Below are 19,481 nucleotides of genomic sequence, written 5' to 3'. Positions count from 1 at the left end.
CAGAGCGCTAATTAACTTTTTAGTGCGAGGCACATACAGACTACATATTTATTTACATATTTATTTAATTAAAGGTGCATTCAGTAACTTTTGTCTTTGTGTCATCTTGGACTTACACTGACACCTAGCGGCTTGGATGCAGCATAATTTAAAATCAATAGTTTTCAGTTTCAGATGCCATTGTAGAAATGTAGTATTCACAGTCAGCCATGATTACTTTAATCAATGAGTGAAAGTGTTGAATAACAGGACAGTTGCCGAGATTAAGTGAGTAGTATTCGGCTGGTCTAATGATTTTAAAATGGCCGCCCCCATGTGCAGACTCTCTCCATGTAGGATAAAACAGCTTTATAAGGTTACTGATATGACTGGAGTCATCATCTCATGTGAGTGGTCAAGATTTCCTACATATATTGCAAAATTACAGTTCATGTCTTTAGGAGTTAAACTTTTTTAGTGAGGAAAAAAAGACTGAGTGCACCTTTAAATAGCAGCCTTTTGCGGTTTAATAATCACTTTGAGTCATAGCGACTGGCTTTTCCAGAGTGGGAAGCTACCATCATAATGTCAGATCTCCTTGGTAAAAACAACACACTGAAACACTTCAAAATAAAAGTTCAGTTTAATTAAGGGGGAAAAGTACAACAGAAATAGATCACTGCTGTATAGTTACTGTATGTAATATTCACTGTAATACTACAAATAATAATAATTATAAATCTATAATAACTGTATAATATTCAAGCAATATCACACATCTGTGATGCTCTGTTCCGCAGCACTTTATTTGACAAAAATAACTCAAATGTTGTATTTTAGATTGTGCAGTGAGTTTCTGTAGAAAATCACTTCATTTGATATAAATAATACAATATCATTTTGAAAAATTAATTGTTATACTTTAATTTGATTAACTATTTAATAATTTTATTTATTTAAACACCATTTTGATGATAAAATTGAAATAAATTGTTGACATGGAATTCAGAAAACAGGTATCATACTCTGTATCGGCGAGTACCAAAAAGAAAGTATTGATACTTGTACTCATTCTATAAAAATGGTATTGGGACATCCCTAATAAATATTTTGAAAAATGAAATGTCTTCAGATGTGTTCCATCCAAAATGTATCACATTTAGTGGCCCCAAAAAAGTATTTGGACATTAAAAAAGTTGGATGAGCCTTAAACAAGCTAAAGCAAGTTAGCAAGCTGTTATTATTGTACACATAAATTTCAAATAAATTTAAAATATGAGGTATATTTATTTTTTTATTTTTCAAAGGAAAAAGTGTGAAGTAGAATTATCTTGATTGTAACCCTTTTCTGGGTGAGGAACAAGACAAAATAGAGAAATTCTGGTAAATTCAGCTTTTCAACACTCTGAATGAGGAAAAAGTTATTTAAGTTACACAGTAAAAAAGTTTAAAGATATTATAATTTATCCATTAGAAGGTAACACTCTACAATAGTGTTGCATTCATTAGCGATAGTGAACTACATTAGTTAATTAAATACTTTATAAATTAGAAAACTACTACCTCTTTATTTGGAACAAGACAAACAATGTCTAAGTAAGTAAATAAATAAATAAATAAAAATCAACCTTACCAAAATGCTAAATTTCACAGTATGCCACATTTCAGTCTTGATAGGTTGTTGACCAATACTATTATTATTATTATTATTATAAACGTTCCTCAAGAAACATAAGATCTTCTCAAAGCAATGCAAAAAAAAAAAAAAACACAAAAAAAAACATAAGTAAAAAAATATACAAAGAAAATAAACATCAAATAAATATCACTTCTTGCAATAAATAAATAAATGCATAACATTAAAAAAATGACGGAGTGCATCTTTTGGCTTGCATAATTGTTTTATTTCTTTATTTTTTTTTGCGTGCTTCATTTTGAGGAGGTAAAACAGATTGCTTTTATTACGAGCAAGGTTGGGAGGATTACTTTTGAAATGTATTCCACTACAGATTACAGAATACATGCTGTAAAATGTAATTTGTAATGTATTATGTTAGATTACTCAAGGCCAGTAACATATTCTAAATACTTTGGATTACTTCTTCAGCACTGGTAGATTTTTTTCACTTGTTTTGACTATAAAAACTCAGTACAGTAAGACAAAATATACATGTTAAAAATATATTCTCTGAAAAACCAAAATATCTTATGCAGTGTTGTTTCTAAAACAAGATAAATCAAATTGATCTTGTTTTAAAGATTTTTAGATATTTTTACAGGAAAACAATACAAAAAATATTATCAAGAATATGATTTTTGCCCTAATATCAAAGGTCTTACTAGAAAAAAAGAAATTATGATCCAATGTGAATTGTCTTGATAATAAATATGATCGTGCCTGGTAACGTGCATGTAAAATGGCTAGAAATAGCATTTTAGCTTAGCGTAAAGCTGTCAATTTACACAAGGTTTATTTCTATTTCTTCTGCTCCAAACTTACTTCAAACGTACTTCTCTGTCTGCTCGTATGAATGTAACACATCATAAGAAAGTGTTTCACCGCTGTTCAAATGCACTTTGGATCGCATCATTTATATGTATAAATGTTTTCCATCTGAAAGGACTAAATATTAAATGAAACAAATGACAATAAAATGCAAAGTAATCTCTTGAGTAATCAAAATACTTTTTGAATGTAACTGTATTCTGATTACTAATGATTTCAATTGTAACTGTAGTGGAATACAGTTACTTATATTTTGTATTTTAAATACGTAATCCCATTACATGTATTCTGTTACTTCCCAACCCTGATTACGAGTGATTATCATAGTGCGACACAGTTTGCAGATTAAATTTTTCTGTTCTGTGCCGGCTTTTGTGAACCCATACCAAAGATGTCACACCTGTTTTAATTGCAAGCTCCTCTTCATTTTCTTGACCCTGTTTGGGAGATGTCCCATTCTGTGGAGATTTTTTTCTCCATTTGGGGTTTTCCTGGGTCAAATATTATTGAGTAGCGCGAGTGATCCGGCTCCGAGCTATCCTGTCTCTGGAGCACAAATATCAGGAAGCCTCCTGGACTCGCGCACACTTTGGAGCTCCAGAGACAGCACGCGCCACAGACATGTGAAACATTTGTGTGTCAGATGAGAAGAATGTTTAGTGCTTTTGAAACGCCAATAGCGAGATGAAGGTCATTAAATTTGTTTGGGCGGCAACAGAAAAATGTTCAATGCCGGGAAAACTCTGTCCATGTCAGTCTCACGTGAAGTCTTGCCCACTGATAGATAAGCCCAAGCAGCACACATGGATATTTACATATCACGATATGCACAATATAGCAAAATCTCTATCGATTGACACTTTATATCGTTGCCACGATATACTGTATATACGTTAACAGTAAGTTAATGCAATATGAACTAACATGAGCTAACATTGATTAATAATTGCTAAGCTTAATAATTGCAAAGCCAAGATTAATAAATGTTGTAATAAAATATTGTTCATTGTTAGTTCATGACATCTAATGAATTAACTCATGTTAACACATACAACTTACTTGTCAAGCTATTATTATTACCTAGAATAATTGTTTAAAACTCATCCTGAAAAAAAATCATCCTAGTGTACAGAAATATTCTGCTGATTGAATAATATCTATATCCCTCTCTTTTTTTTTTTTTTTACTTGTATAGTCATCAGCATATTATATTGATGCTCCATACGTGTGTGTGTGTGTATATATAAACTCAGCAAAAATAAGAAACGTCCTCTCACTTTCAACTGCTTTTATTTTCAGCAAACTTAACATGTGTAAATATTTGTATGAACATAAAATGATTCAACAACTAAGACATAAACTGAACAAGTTTCACAGACATGTGACTAACAGAAATGGAATAATGTGTCCCTGAACAAAGGGGGGGTCAAAATCAAAAGTAACAGTCAGTATCTGGTGTGGCCACCAGCTGCATTAAGAACTGCAGTGCATCTCCTCCTCATGGACTGCAACAGATTTACCAGTTCTTGCTGTGAGATGTTACCCCACTCTTCCACCAAGGCACTTGCAAGTTCCCAGACATTTCTGGGGGGAATGGCCTTAGCCCTCACCCTCCGATCCAACAGGTCCCAGACGTGCTCAATGGGATTGAGATCAGGGCTCTTCGCTGGCCATGGCAGAACACTGACATTCCTGTCACGCACAGAACGAGCAGTATGGCTGGTGGCATGTCATGCTGGAGGGCCATGTCAGGATGAGCCTGTAGGAAGGATACCACATGAGGGAGGAGGATGTCTTCCCTGTAACGCACCGCATTGAGATGGTCCAGCGAAGGTGGGTTTGTGCCCATATGCGATGTCGTTGCTGGTGATGTCTGGTAAGGACCTGCCTTACAACAGGCCTACAAGCCCTCAGTCCAGCCTCTCTCAGCCTATTGCGGACAGTCTGAGCACTGATGAAGGGATTGTGTGTTCCTGGTGTAACTCGGGCAGTTGTTGTTGCCATCCTGTACCTGTCCCGCAGGTGTGATATTTGGATGTACCGATCCTGTGCAGGTGTTGTTACATGTGGTCTACCACTGCGAGGACGATCAGCTGTCCTTCCTGTCTCCCTGTAGCGCTGTCTTAGGCGTCTCACAGTACGGACATTGCAATTTATTGCCCTGGTCACATTTGCAGTCCTCATGCTTCCATGCAGCATGCCTAAGACACGTTCACGCAGATGAGCAGGGACCCTGGGCATCTTTCTTTTGGTGTTTTTCAGAGTCAGTAGAAAGGTCTCTTTAGTGTCCTGAGTTTTTATAACTGTGACCTTAATTGCCTACCGTCTGTAAGCTGTTAGTGTCTTAACGACCGTTCCACAGGTACATGTTCATTAATTGTTTATGATTCATTGAACAAGCATGAAAAACATTGTTTAAACCCTTTACAATAAAGACTGTAAAGTTATTTGGATTTTTACAAAATTATCTTTAAAATACATTGTCCTGAAAAAGGGACGTTTCTTTTTTTGCAGAGTTTATATATATTCTTATCACAGCATGTTCCAGACATCAACCTAATAAATTCCTGTCATGCTTCATTCTCCCCAGAGCTTTAACTTCTTAAAAGTACTTTGACAGAGTTTTGTAGCTCCGTTTTTCATATCCTTGTATTTTAATTGGGCCCAAAAAAACGACATCACCTTGGTTGACTTCCACAGGCGAGCTGGACTCCCATGGAAATAATCACATTTTAAAAGACTTTCAAATGACTGTCTAAGAGCTCTTGGGCATACTTAGAGATGACACAGTCTCTTTATTTGAAACTGATCCATTCCTTCATTGCAGAAATCGCTGTTATGACGAAAAATCAGAGATATCGCTGGAACTAAAACGGAAAGGCAGGCCTCTAGTGAATGAATGTTTATACAGAGGATTCGCTTTGTAATCAATCTACAAATAACACCTGTGATATTGGATATGGATGCAGCTGTGTTGTCATTTGGAAAAGGTTGGCTCTCGCTGTTGTTCATTAAAACAGGCTTACATGGCATTAAGACTCTGGAAATAGAGCAGCAACATTGATTTATTGTAATCTGACTCCGTGTAAGTGGTTCTTTTGTTTTTTGTCTATTTGTTTTTTTTTATTTATTTTTTTCATGATCTGTTTAAATTGTGTCTCTGCTAAATCTAGACGCCTGTCTACAATAAGACGCCTCTTAACTTCAAATCACCTTAAATTCTCCTTCTCTCTCTCTCTCTCGCTCTTTCTAGCTCATCCTTTCATCATTGGAGTGATTGATAAAATGCAGAGGTAAGACAACAGTGCGTACTGCAAAAAAATTATTTCTTTATCAGTTTTTTTTTATTATTTTATTTTTTTTTACTTGGTTTCCAGTAAAAATATCTAAAAATCTTTTAAGCAAATACATTTACTTGAAAAGTAAAATTGCATAAGCTATTAAAGGGATAGTTCACCCAAAATGAAAATTCTCTCACCCCCATGCCATCCCAGATGTGTATGATTTTATTTCTTCTGCTGAACACAAATGAAGATTTTTAGAAGAATATCTCAGCTCTGTAGGTCTATACAATGCAAGTGAATGGATATCACATTTTTAAACTCCAAAAAGCACATAAAGGCAGCATTAAAGTAATCTATATGACTCCAGTGGTTTAATCTATGTCTTCTGAAGAAATATGATAACACCTATGAGAAACAGATCAATATTTAAGTCCATTTTTACTATAAATTCTCCTCCCTGCCCAGCATTATTTGTGCATATCGCCAAAAACAAAAAAATAATGTTAAAGTGAAAGTGAAAATGGAGATTTATAGTAAAAAGAATTTAAATATTGATCTGTTTCTCACCCACACCTTTCTTATTACTTCGGAAGACATGGATTAAACCACTGGAGTCATATGGATTACTTTTATGCTGTCTTTATGTGCTTTTTGGAGCTTCAAATTTTTGGCACCCATTCATTTGCATTGTATAGACCAACAGAGTTGAGATGTTCTTCTAAAAATCTTAATGTTCAGCAGAAGAAAGAAAATATTTTTCATTTTTGAGTGAACTATTCCTTTAAGACATGTTTTCAGAGAATATAACTTGAATTTGAGCAGTCTGACCAAAGTCATTAGTAATTTTATATCAATCTAAATGGATATATATATATATATATATCACAATATAGTTATTTTTATTGGAAATGTAAGAAAAAAATGGTTTATATATTAAAAAGCTATGTAGTAATGCCAGTTGAATAATCCAATGAGTTAAATGAAAGAAGCTAATTCTCATTTGATTATTTTCTCTTTTTATTTGGACCTTGATGGACACAAACTTAAAAATAAGATTATTTAAAAAAAAAGAAATGACAAGTCTGGCATGAGTGCAAAAACAGCTTCACATTACAGTATGTAGTTGACAAAACACTCAAAACAGTAAAACTACCATAAAACCGACACTCAGTTATTATCGGTTGACTAAATGTTTACTGTACATTATAAACCGTCATACCACCCAGCATTTAATACAATTAAGACAGCTTGTTATCCCATTTATGACCAACCAGGCAACTTTTGTCAAAACTTTGTTATGAAACTTTGTTAGTTTACTTGAGCTTACTCCTTTGCATATTTTACAAAACATTTGCATGATTCATCTTATGCAGTGTCTGCTTGTTTGGATTTTGGTGTAGTGGAATTACAATGCACCTAATTGGACAATAACTTGCTGCTGTACTTTTGTGGATGCTCCATCTGTCACTGTTGTATTGTAATTAAAGACAGTTTGTGAGTTTGACACACCAGCCTCAAATTTTTAAGTCATTCCTCAGCATGTTGTGACTTTTCCACACCTTGCAAAAAAAGTAATCCGATTTAAACTAAATTCATGAGTTTGACAGATTGTACCACAAGAAGTGGTAATACTACTTTGCTTATTTAAATTAAGCTTTGGGACATTTTTTATAATTACTCACACTGTTAGCATGTTTTCTGGCTGTAGATGTTTATTCACTAACTGTTGTTATTTTTGTATCTGTGGATCTGTGGACCTTATTAATGATCCATCTGATTTCTATCAGCATATTGAATATAGTAAAATGCACCTAGTAGGTGACTTTATATGTATTTTCTAGAAATGTGTCAGAATTATTGCACATACATTATTGAATTATTGCACTTTTCTGTTAACATTTGTTTTCACATAGTAGAGTGTTTCGTAACAAAAGCGAGCAAAACTACACTATAGGCTGTTTTTTACTTCTTAGTAGAGCTTGCTTGCTAGTTTTGCTTGTAAAACTCGATATTGTGTGAAATAGATCTTTTAATGTGATCTTGAAACAGTTTATTTGTGTTCTTCATAGCACACGTTATCTGTAGCTCAACTTGCAAACTTTTGTGCCTTTGTTGCGATCTCCGTCCACAGTGTTCTTGCTACAGAGGCTAATGGCACTGAAGTGCACCTCGACATTGGGTTAACACGGCTAGTTGCAAAAAGTATGTGCATGGTGTCCCTGCAGTTTGATCATTACTCTGCCATACTGCTGTGTAGAAGAGAGTTTCTCTCGTTGTTTTAGATGTGTTTAATGATTTATTCACTGATTCAACTGTGCACACAATGAACAACCAACAGCTCTCTCAACTAGTGAGAGAAAAGGGTAAAGAATAGGTTTTGGAACTCTTTAAAGTGTATTTTCTTTTCCAACTCAGAAGGTCAATATAAATATTAGATGAGCTGTACTGGTTATTTTCTGTTCAGTTTCTGTGAGTTTTGCCATTTTTGCAAAATACACTTTAAAACCCTGATTTGTATGATTTTGTTTTAGTAAAAAAAAACGTTGAAGGGATAGTTCATCGAAAATGAAAATTCTGTCATTACTTACTGTACTTACCCAAATGAATTTTTCTTTTTCTGTGGAAAACAGGAGATGTTAGGCAGAACGTTAGCCAATGTCACTTTTCGCTTTCATTGTATGGAAAAGAGATGCAATGAAAATGAATGGTGGCTGAGTCTAATATTCTGGCTAACATCATCTTTTGTGCTCCACGAAAGAAAAAAAGGCATACAGTTTTGGAACACCATAAGAGTGAGTAAATGATGACAGAAATGTCATTTTTGGGGAACTATCACTTTAAATAACATAAAATAAAATACAAATATATTACATTTAACCTCGTGCAACCCCGCGTACACATGCGTGGACATTGTATTTGTGCCTTTAAGGCTTTAATAAAATAAGGCACACCTAAATTCACGGGAAGTGCCATTAGCCAAGGCTTCAGGCCGATTCGTCCTCAGCTGCAATTCAGCCGATTTACCTCTTAATGTATTCGTTGTCTGTTACGTATTAATCCCATGGTGCAGAACCGTTGACCTGGAAATTCGCTGTGAAAACTGCAAGACAATACCTGTAAGCATCTGCTTTACAAAACACTGTAGGGTTCATGACAAGGTGAACGATGAAATGCAAAGAAACAAGAGTTCTCTGATATTCTCTTGAAAGTCTTTTGCCTCCAACTTTGTGTGTTCAGACAGATGAGGCCAATCCTCAGCGTCCTATATGCCGTGTGTAATAATAATAATGTTGTTATTGCTGATACACTGGCATGCTTTAGGCACAATTTTGCATCATGCTGCTCTATTTTGCTCAGCAATATCCCTTCTCTGCATGTGCAATTCAATACGTACACCTCCACAGAAGACTGCAGGTGTTTCGGGCCTGATCTCTATTCTTCTGCGATTTGGATTTGTGGTAAATTTGTGGTAATAATCCAACACCTGTCTGTAAGTGCCATTGTGAAAGTAAATCTCAATGCATTTGTCAAGATACTTTAATTTAAAGGGATCATTCACCCACAAATGAGAATTCTGTCTTCATTTACTCACCTATCATGTTGTTTCCAACCTGTATGACTTTTGTTAGGCAGAATGTTAGCCTCAGTCACCATTTGCTTTCATCTTTTGTTTTGTTTTTTGTCCACAGTAACTATGTGGATTGCCAGGTGCTTGAAAATAATTGTTGTTGCCAGACTGAACCCTCAGTCAAACTTATGGTTGTGTTTGGATGCCCATGCATACCTGACTTAATTTATATTTCAGTAATTGGTAGGATTTCATATTTGGTAGGAATCTATAGTATACTGTGACATATCAGGCAACATTCTCTGCCTAAGAGATATCTCAATATAAACTAATTTGTTTCTGTCAACCAGAGTTTTTATTTACAATTTTGATCATCATTGGCTATGTTTCTACACACAGATTAAGGTCAGTCCTAATCAATTAAATCCAGTTGAGGATGGATGGATGGATGGATGGATGTTATAATAAAATGCTGAATTATAATTATTATTTTGAGTATTAGATTTGTTTTATATAACAGTTAGTTCCAGTCCTCAAATCTGACTGGACGATAGGCATTCTAAGAGTGCTGATAGCTCACACCATCAGAACTAGGATGCTTTACTGTTTATATTAATCTGCTTGTGTTCGTGGTGTTCCAAAATAATGTAAGATGGATGGATGGATGGATGGATGGATGATATGGCTACAAAAGTTGTCTTTATATTTTTCAGCCTACTGACAAAAATCAATATACAGGTGCATCTCAATAAATTAGAATGTCGTGGAAAAGTTCATTTATTTCAGTAATTCAACTCAAATTGTGAAACTCGTGTATTAAATAAATTCAGTGCACACAGACTGAAGTAGTTTAAGTCTTTGGTTCTTTTAATTGTGATGATTTTGGCTCACATTTAACAAAAACCCACCAATTCACTATCTCAAAAAATTAGAATACATCATAAGACCAATAAAAAAAACATTTTTAGTGAATTGTTGGCCTTCTGGAAAGTATGTTCATTTACTGTATATGTACTCAATACTTGGTAGGGGATCCTTTTGCTTTAATTACTGCCTCAATTCGGCGTGGCATGGAGGTGATCAGTTTGTCGCACTGCTGAGGTGGTATGGAAGCCCAGGTTTCTTTGACAGTGGCCTTCAGCTCATCTGCATTTTTTGGTCTCTTGTTTCTCATTTTCCTCTTGACAATACCCCACAGATTCTCTATGGGGTTCAGGTCTGGTGAGTTTGCTGGCCAGTCAAGCACACCAACACCATGGTCATTTAACTAACTTTTGGTGCTTTTGGCAGTGTGGGCAGGTGCCAAATCCTGCTGGAAAATGAAATCAGCATCTTTAAAAAGCTGGTCAGCAGAAGGAAGCCTGAAGTGCTCCAAAATTTCTTGGTAAACGGGTGCAGTGACTTTGGTTTTCAAAAAACACAATGGACCAACACCAGCAGATGACATTGCACCCCAAATCATCACTGACTGTGGAAACTTAACACTGGACTTCAAGCAACTTGGGCTATGAGCTTCTCCACCCTTCCTCCAGACTCTAGGACCTTGGTTTCCAAATGAAATACAAAACTTGCTCTCATCTGAAAAGAGGACTTTGGACCGCTGGGCAACAGTCCAGTTCTTCTTCTCCTTAGCCCAGGTAAGACGCCTCTGACGTTGTCTGTGGTTCAGGAGTAGCTTGACAAGAGGAATACGACAACTGTAGCCAAATTCCTTGACACGTCTGTGAGTGGTGGCTCTTGATGCCTTGACCCCAGCCTCAGTCCATTCCTTGTGAAGGGTGTCAATGATTGTCTTCTGGACAACTGTCAGATCAGCAGTCTTCCCCATGATTGTGTAGCCTAGTGAACCAAACTGAGAGACCATTTTGAAGGCTCAGGAAACCTTTGCAGGTGTTTTGAGTTGATTAGCTGATTGGCATGTCACCATATTCTAATTTTTTGAGATAGTGAATTGGTGGGTTTTTGTTAAATGTGAGCCAAAATCATCACAATTAAATGAACCAAAGACTTAAACTACTTCAGTCTGTGTGCACTGAATTTATTTAATACACGAGTTTCACAATTTGAGTTGAATTACTGAAATAAATGAACTTTTCCACGACATTCTAATTTATTGAGATGCACCTGTACAGTATATCTTGATAATTATGTATTTTCTCTGAAGTGACTCTCTTTTTCAATCAGAAAAACCAGTTATTTCAACCAAACCATTGTAGCCAAGCAGATTCAAAATGTTTAATGCATAAAGTAAAAATCTAGTTAAAATAATGAGGGCATGTTTTCCACAGTTTTTCACAAAATTAATAGAAGGAATAATGGTATTTATTTGCATTTATATGCACCCATATACAATCATGGTAGCGTAATAAAAAGCATTCTTTACCTACATATATTATTATTAAAAAATGTTTTATCAATTAATTAATTGTATTTTTTACGAACAAGGTATGCAAAATCTTCACGCACTTATTGCTTCGAACCCAGTTTAATTTTATACTGAATCATTAATGTGGGTCCCAGGCATTTTTGTAATGATAATAAATTGCTGAATTATTATTTAGACGATTAGATTTGTTGTACACAATAATATACAACAGTTAGTTCCAGTCTTCGAATCTGATTGGAGGAGAGGTGTCCCAAAGTGCTGATAGCTTACACCATCAGCACTGGGACACTTAACTGTTTGTATCACTCCTCTTGTGGTCGTGCTTAATTGTATATCATCATCAAAATCATTGCGATTGTGTTTCATATATATCGCCCAGCAGTATTTATCACTTTAATATTTTTCCTAAACTCTACAACTATGAACAACACTCAGTGAAAACTAATAGATGGCAAGGATGTGTCAAAACACAACTATAAAATGATAATGCTGCTTTAGTTACTATAGAAAAATAACAATAGTAATCTGACCAAAAAATTAAGTGTGTTAAATGTTAATTAGCAAGTTCAGCAAATGAACACTGTGTCCATAACGAATTCCCACTGTATGTAATAATGCAACATTAATGTATATTTTACGAGCTTATTTGTCTTCGCTGCTTTGCTGTAATTCATCAAAATGAATGGCTTTATGTAGCTGCACTCATTTAATCGTTTGATTGATTTGATTTCTGCCCTGGTGCTGCAGTTTTAGCAAAGCTCAATTTAGCTCAACCCTGTAAAGCTGGAAATATGTAAATCATAAGAGTGTTAATGTTAGTGTGAGAAAAGCACAAGTGTTTGTGTTTTGTCTTAGTTAAGGTTGCTGATGCAGTCTTATTTTATTCAATGTTGTTGACACAATGTTGGGCTCGTTAGCATTCAGAGGGCACAGGGATGTGAGATGCTCCTCCAGGCTGCAGGAATAAATGAAAAACTATGAGTTACACTCAAATGCTAAAACGTGATGGGATACAGGGGCAGTGCTGTATCGATTTGTTGCTATTAGTTTTTCATATATAAATTTGTTTTTTAGTTTTTGCTTTTTCTGGTAAATTTTTCATGAGAGTTCTACATTATATAAAGTAGAGTTTTGCTTTAACCTTTTTGATTTGTAACTAGTAGCACCTAATAAACAAGCAAAAAATGCTTGAGCAAATAGTTTTCCTAAAAATGTATGTCCACATACAGTGTATGAGGACAGCGAGACTACATTGAGAAATTTTAAATAACAATAAGCTATAGAAAGTCCATCAAGTAGTTTGTTTCCAGGAGTGTTAGTTATTCATGTTTTTTTTAGACGTAACAGATATTACAGCTGAGTTTCTGTAAAGCTGAATAAATAATTCTTATACAAAGTAATGTCCAGCATCATCCAATTACTGCCAACCATATTAAAATAAAATGTAGCGTTACAAAATTCTGACTCTATGTACTGATTATCACTGTCCCATGTCTGCCAAACATGTTGAGTGGTCCAAACATCATCTGCAGCCTGAAACTGAACTTTTGGTCGTATTTTAGGATTTAATGCACTTAGCTGCATAGAGAGCTACAGGATGCTCCCTTGCTCCCTATTTATTGAATGACTTAACCTCCAGTGTGCTGTCTGTCTGCACTGGTCTCAGAACAGTTTGAAATGCACCTTATTTTCATCCTAACTCCATATAAAGCCTCTGAAAGCAACATTTTTAAGCTGTTGGATGAACCCATTGATTCTCAATGTGAAAATGCACAGTAAATATATAGGAATGCATTAACTAATGTTAATGAATAGAACCATATTGTACAGTGATAAAGTAAATATAACAAAATGTTTATTAAAATGAAGCAAAATGACCCACAGATGTGTAAATATTGAAAGTTATTCAAAATAAAAAAAAATCAACTGTTGAGGGAATAATGTCCCAAAATCCACGTATGCAGACATAATGTTTATCAGCGCGCTGATACGTGAAAAAGGAATAAATTTTTTAAAGCGCCATATCAAATGAAATTATAGACGCTACTCTTTACACCCAAATAGGTTTCAATAAAAAAAACATAAAGAGGTTTCTTACCAGAGGCACTTTTGTTGGCTCTGTGCCCGTAGAAGCATTTCATGGAAACTGATGCCATGCTACTGTGTCTTGTGCAGTGCGCCAGAAGTTTAACCCTTAAATGACAGTCTAGAGTCTTGTGAACAGTATTCAGTCAGTTTAAATTAATTTAAATGATGCATTGCATATAGCAAAGCCAAAATACAACGTCCACGCATGTGGACGCAGGGTTGCAAGAGGTTAATGTAAACAAAAATATTAACTTTATTAAAGTTGTCTCTGCATATTAATCTGGGATAGGTGAAAGTATAGTTTATATAAAACCAAATATTGGATCCTCAAGTTTAAAATGCATTTGTGCATGTTAAAATCTTAATTAAACTGTTGGTTTATTAATGATGAATTATAGACATATTATGGTTTTGATTATAAATTTTGGCCATATAGTTTAAATTGAGTTATAGTGTAGATATGTTATGGTTTGTTTGACTAGTGTATATGTGTTAAATATTTGTGGATTTACGGGTTTTATTTTACGGATGACTTCAATATGGAAAGATATGCAGTGTTTTGGAGACACATCTGTGCTTTCAAACCATCTAGCAAAATGCTCAATGATTTCTTGTTTGCAATGCAAGAATGAATTTAGTTGTAAAAGAGGAGATCCCGTCCATGCGGCTCAATGTCAGTTCTTCCCTCGTTGATCAAACTGTTATCTTCACTTTAGGATGTTATTCAAACACTTCAGGAAATTGCTTACTGCAGTACCCTTTTCCTGTGCTTTTACTCTTTTCCTTGTCATGCATTCTCTGTTATGCATGACATCACCTGCGCTTCACCAGCTAAATGGGCTCATGTCATCAGGAATTGTACAGCACGCTGAGTGACTTTTATGACTGTGAGATGAACTGCAGGCTCCTCCTGGTTCATGCAGGTCGCGTTCTGCCAGTGCCCTTTGAGAATTAATGCTGCCTATTACCAGTAATGGCCGAGCTAAAGGACTGGTGACAGGCTTCACTCCTACACAGCCAAGTCTTTGGCTGGGTTTTCAGATTACATTGCAAATAATGCTCTTAGTATCATCTTAACTACTGAATGTAGCTCTAGTATTTATATATTGAAAACAACTGTGACTGATATAAATAGATCGTGACGGAAATTTTTTAACATTAGTCCGTCAGAGTGATTTTTTTTTCTAGCATAACCTCTGAACATGATGCCACGCACAAACATCCCTAATAATTTAATCTCAGCACAAAACACCACGAAAACATGCACATCCACATCAAAAAGCTAAAGGGAACATGAACGCAAACCAGATGTAGGCTGTGCATATTATCTTACTAACTTATCTCACTAACAGTATAAGAAAACTAATCAAAACAAAAGACTCTCAATATTTTGCAGTTATTGTAATCTAATACAAACCAATGCATCAACAACACAAGCAATGGCATACAATTAATTGAAATGATGAGCAACACATTAGAATAAAGTTTTCTTTTAAAACTTACCAATGAAATTCACTACGCAGGTCTGCACTCAAGCGGTAAATTCGAAGGATTATGTCAGCTTGACATACATATAATCAAAGCTTTTTATTGGCTGAGGGGCAAAGGCAAACAACTGAATGCTCATTGCACAAGCGCATGATGTTCTCCAGATCTCCTTTGAGTAAACCTGAGGACGACAGGCTAGCTCCACACATAGCAAATGAGAACGATTTAACGCAACAGATCTTAATAATTATAGAATTTCTCAAAAGAATATCTACTGTTGTCCTGTATAATGTACTGTAAGGCTGGCATCAGAATGTCTACAACCAAAAGGTGCCATTTCTGGTAAAAGTCAAAGAACTCTGCGAGAATCAACGTCATAGAACTCTCTCACAAAAGCTGAAATCTACACCTGAATATCACCACTGTGTGATAAATTGCAAATCACCTTGCTGCCCCCCCTTCTCTCCTTCAACAGCTCTGGACCAACACAAAGACATAAGATATATATGTGAAAAATATAACAAATACCATGAAAACAAAGAATGCAACTGTATGTGTTTGATATCATTTAAGAGGTCTCTGTGCGACTGGTATAGTGGTCTCTTTCCCATGTTGATAAAACTAATGGTAACAAAGTTATAAGGTCTTTGCCAAATACTGCATAATTCTGGAGGTGGCTCCCCCTCCTTGACCTACAATTGAAATTATCTCCTGTATGTTAACAAGGTTAAACCCCAGGAAGTCAAGAACCCATTCACCCCCAAATCCTCATTGTTCAAAAGATAATACCATTTGGTACACAATGTTTATTCTGTCTGGATATTTAAGGAGAGTTGGCATGAAGTTCTGGGAATCTGTATACAGATCTCCCATGCTGTACCGCTGCATGTGGTTTTGTCAGGTATGTTTCTTTGACTTGTCTTTTATTTTTAGTAATGCTTGTTTATTCTGATCATGTGAAATTGGCTTTGATTTGAATTTCTGCAACAATGTTTTATATCCTACCTGACAAATAAATTGTTATTATTTGATTTATTCTGAATTCCTCTGAAATCATTACTGGAGCTTTAATATAGGAGGAAGCCATTTAAAGACTCTCAGTTTGAATTTAAACCACTCAGGACAACCAGGTAGGATAACCACCTAGGACAACCAGGTAGGACAACCACCTAGGACAGCCGGGTAGGATTTGAATTTCAATAGACCAGGGTAGACCAAACTGGAGCTTTAATATAGGAGAAACCACTCAGGACAACTGGGTAGGAGAAAGCCATTTAAAGACTCTGTCACTGCTCACCGCCCGTCTTAGCAAGTTGTATGTATGTGACTAAGCGGCAATATCGTCTGGTTATGAGAAAAGCCAAACCAGACGATATTAGTTAACCCTACAACCACTGACTAAGAACGGAACTGGCTATCCATTTTCGGGAGGTTTACGTAATTTAATAATGGCCGGCGTAAGTCTCCAAAGACCAAAAGGACAATGAATAGAAGAGGATTTAGAGTAATCAATAACCTAAAAATGTTAAATTAAAAGAATGATCAGAAATTAATTTGAGCTTAAATATAAATTAGAGGTCAACTTAAAATTTAATAATTTTAGTAATAATTTTCTTTATTTATCACACATTTGCACATATACAGTGAAATTCTTTTTTTTCACATATCCCAGCTAGGCTGGGGTCAGAGTGCAGGGTCAGCCATGATATGGCACCCCTGGAGCAGATAGGGTCAAGGGCCTTGCTCAAGGGCCCAACAGTGGCATCTTGGCAGTGCTGGGGCTTGAACCCCTGATCTTCTGATCAATAACCCAGAGCCTTAACCGCTGAGCTACCACTGCCCCCAAATAAAAATTAGAGTCAGATTAATATAAAATTGGAGTCAGATAAAATGAATAACGGAATTAAATGTGTGAATTAACAATAATTGATTTACTTCAGCGCTCAGAAAAGACAGAAAAACGCAGAGACCTTCAAGGGCAATTTATTGAAGTTCCGCTCCGGAACGGATATGAAAATTATCCATAAAGATATTCTTCTTCTTTTTTACAGTACATAAAACTTTTAAGATGTAGAAAGTACAGCCCCACCTGCCCCTAATGTAGAGGTGCCACTGCTTTTTGAATCAGAATCAGAATCAGAATGAGCTTTATTGCCAAGTATGCTTACACATACAAGGCATTTGTCTTGGTGACAGGAGCTTCCAGTACACAACAATACAATACGGCAACAAGACAGAGATAATAATAAAAAAGAAAGAAAAAAGAATAAAAATGAAAAGCAAATAGAAAATGTAAGTATATATATATATATATATATATATATATATATATACTTACATTTTCTATTAGACTATTCATATTATTATTTTTCTTTCTTATTATTGTTATCTGTGTGTTGTCGTGTGTATATAGAAATACACAGTAAGACACAAAATTATATGTGTGTGTGTGTGTGTGTATATATATATATATATATATGTGTGTGTGTGTGTGTGTGTGTGTGTGTGTGTGTGTGTATATATATATATATATATATATATATATATATATATATATATATATATATGTGTGTGTGTGTGTGTGTGTGTGTATATATATATATATACACTGCGGGTCAAAACTTTTGAAACACTTGACTGAAATGATTCTCATGGTCTTAAAAATCTTTTGATCTGAAGGCGTATGCTTAAATGTTTGACAAAAATATAATTGTGTCACCATATTAATTTATTTCATTATAAAACTAAAATTTTATTAAAAAACATACATAGATGGGAACTCTTTCAATACTGTTTAAAAATCATCCCAGGGTGATACCTCAAGAAGTTGGTTGAGAAAATGTCAAGAGTACATGTCTGCAAATTCTAGGCAAAGGGTGACTACTTTGAAGATGCTAAAATATAACACAGTTTTGATTTATTTTGGATTTTGTTTAGTCACAACATAATTCCCATAGTTCAATTTATGTTATTCCATAGTTTTGATGAATTTACTATTATTCTAAAATGTGAAAAAAAAAAAGAAAAAAAAATTACAATAAAGAATGAGTAAGTGTTTCAAAATATTTGACCGGTAGTGTACGTATGTACAAATACAAATCTGTTATATACAGATAGTGCAAGGGAATGTAATTGCAGAAGAGGTAGGATTTGTTGGATAAATATAAATAGACTAAGCTGTGTATTGCACATAATTATTGCTCAATGGGGCAGTTTTAACTCTTAAAACAGTTCTTGTGCCTGCTGGTTCTAGTGCTCAGTGCTCTTTAGCACCAGCCAGAGCGCAACAGTTCAAAAAGGTAGTGGTCTGGGTGAGTGGGGTCCAGAGTGATTTTTCCAGCCCTTTTTCTCACTCTGGAAGTGACAGTTCTTGAAGGGAGGGCATGGGGCAACCAATAATCCTCTCAGCAGTCCGAACTTTCCTTTTTAATAGTCTTCTGATGTCCGATTTCATAGCTGAACCAAACCAGACAGTTATTGAAGTGCAGAGGACAGACTCAATCACTGCTGAAGGAAGTACAACCTCTGCTGGGCCTTTTTCACAATTGGAGTCAATGTGGGTCTCCCACTTCAGGTCCTGTGAGATGGTAGAGCCCAGGAACCTGAATGACTCCACTGCTTCCACAGTGCTGTTTAGAATGGTGAGTGGGGTCAGTGTTGGGGAATTCCTCCTTAAGTTCACTATCATCTCCACTGTTTTGAGTGTGTTCAGCTCCAGGTTGTTTTGACTGCACCAGACAGCCAGCTGTTCAACCTCCCTTCTGTATTCAGACTCATTGTCATCCTGAATCAGAATCAGAATGAGCTTTAATGCCAAGTATGCTTACGCATGCAAGGAATTTGTCTTGGTGACAGAAGCTTCCAGTGGACAAACAATACAGCAACAAGACAGAGATAATAATAATAAAAAATAAAAAATAAAAAGTGAATAGAAAATAAAGTATTTCAGAAATACACAATAGGACACAGGATGTTATACAAGTGGGTGAAACACCATTTGAGCCCTGTGCAAAAACCTGTTTTTCGGAAGACACAGCACACCTCCTCTTCACAGATATGAAGTACAGGTTGAGTAGCAGGAGTGGGGAGGAGGGGGGTTGCAGGAAGTGTTGATGTTTGTGTGAAGGTCAGAGCAGGTGTGGGGTGTGAGATTGGGCCTTTCAAATCTACAGTAGAACACAT

The 19,481-nt window shown here is 35.5% G+C and overlaps 1 protein-coding gene across 3 annotated transcripts in view; it reads left to right on the top strand.

The window, feature by feature from the left end:
- The window catches only part of LOC127447647 (beta-1,3-galactosyltransferase 1-like), a 214,348-nt gene that overhangs the window by 169,513 nt on the left and 25,354 nt on the right, over positions 1–19,481 (top strand). For 2 of the 3 annotated variants that reach the window (XM_051709609.1, XM_051709610.1), the window contains exon 3: positions 5,739–5,778. The exons of the other annotated variant lie outside the window; for it this stretch is intronic. The gene's annotated coding sequence lies outside the window, so the exon portion shown is untranslated. The remainder of the gene's footprint in view (positions 1–5,738; positions 5,779–19,481) is intronic. 3 annotated transcript variants of the gene reach the window in all.

The sequence above is a fragment of the Myxocyprinus asiaticus genome, chromosome 10, assembly GCF_019703515.2.
Source record: "Myxocyprinus asiaticus isolate MX2 ecotype Aquarium Trade chromosome 10, UBuf_Myxa_2, whole genome shotgun sequence".
NCBI lineage: Eukaryota > Metazoa > Chordata > Actinopteri > Cypriniformes > Catostomidae > Myxocyprinus > Myxocyprinus asiaticus.
This window is presented reverse-complemented; position numbering and strand designations above follow the sequence as displayed.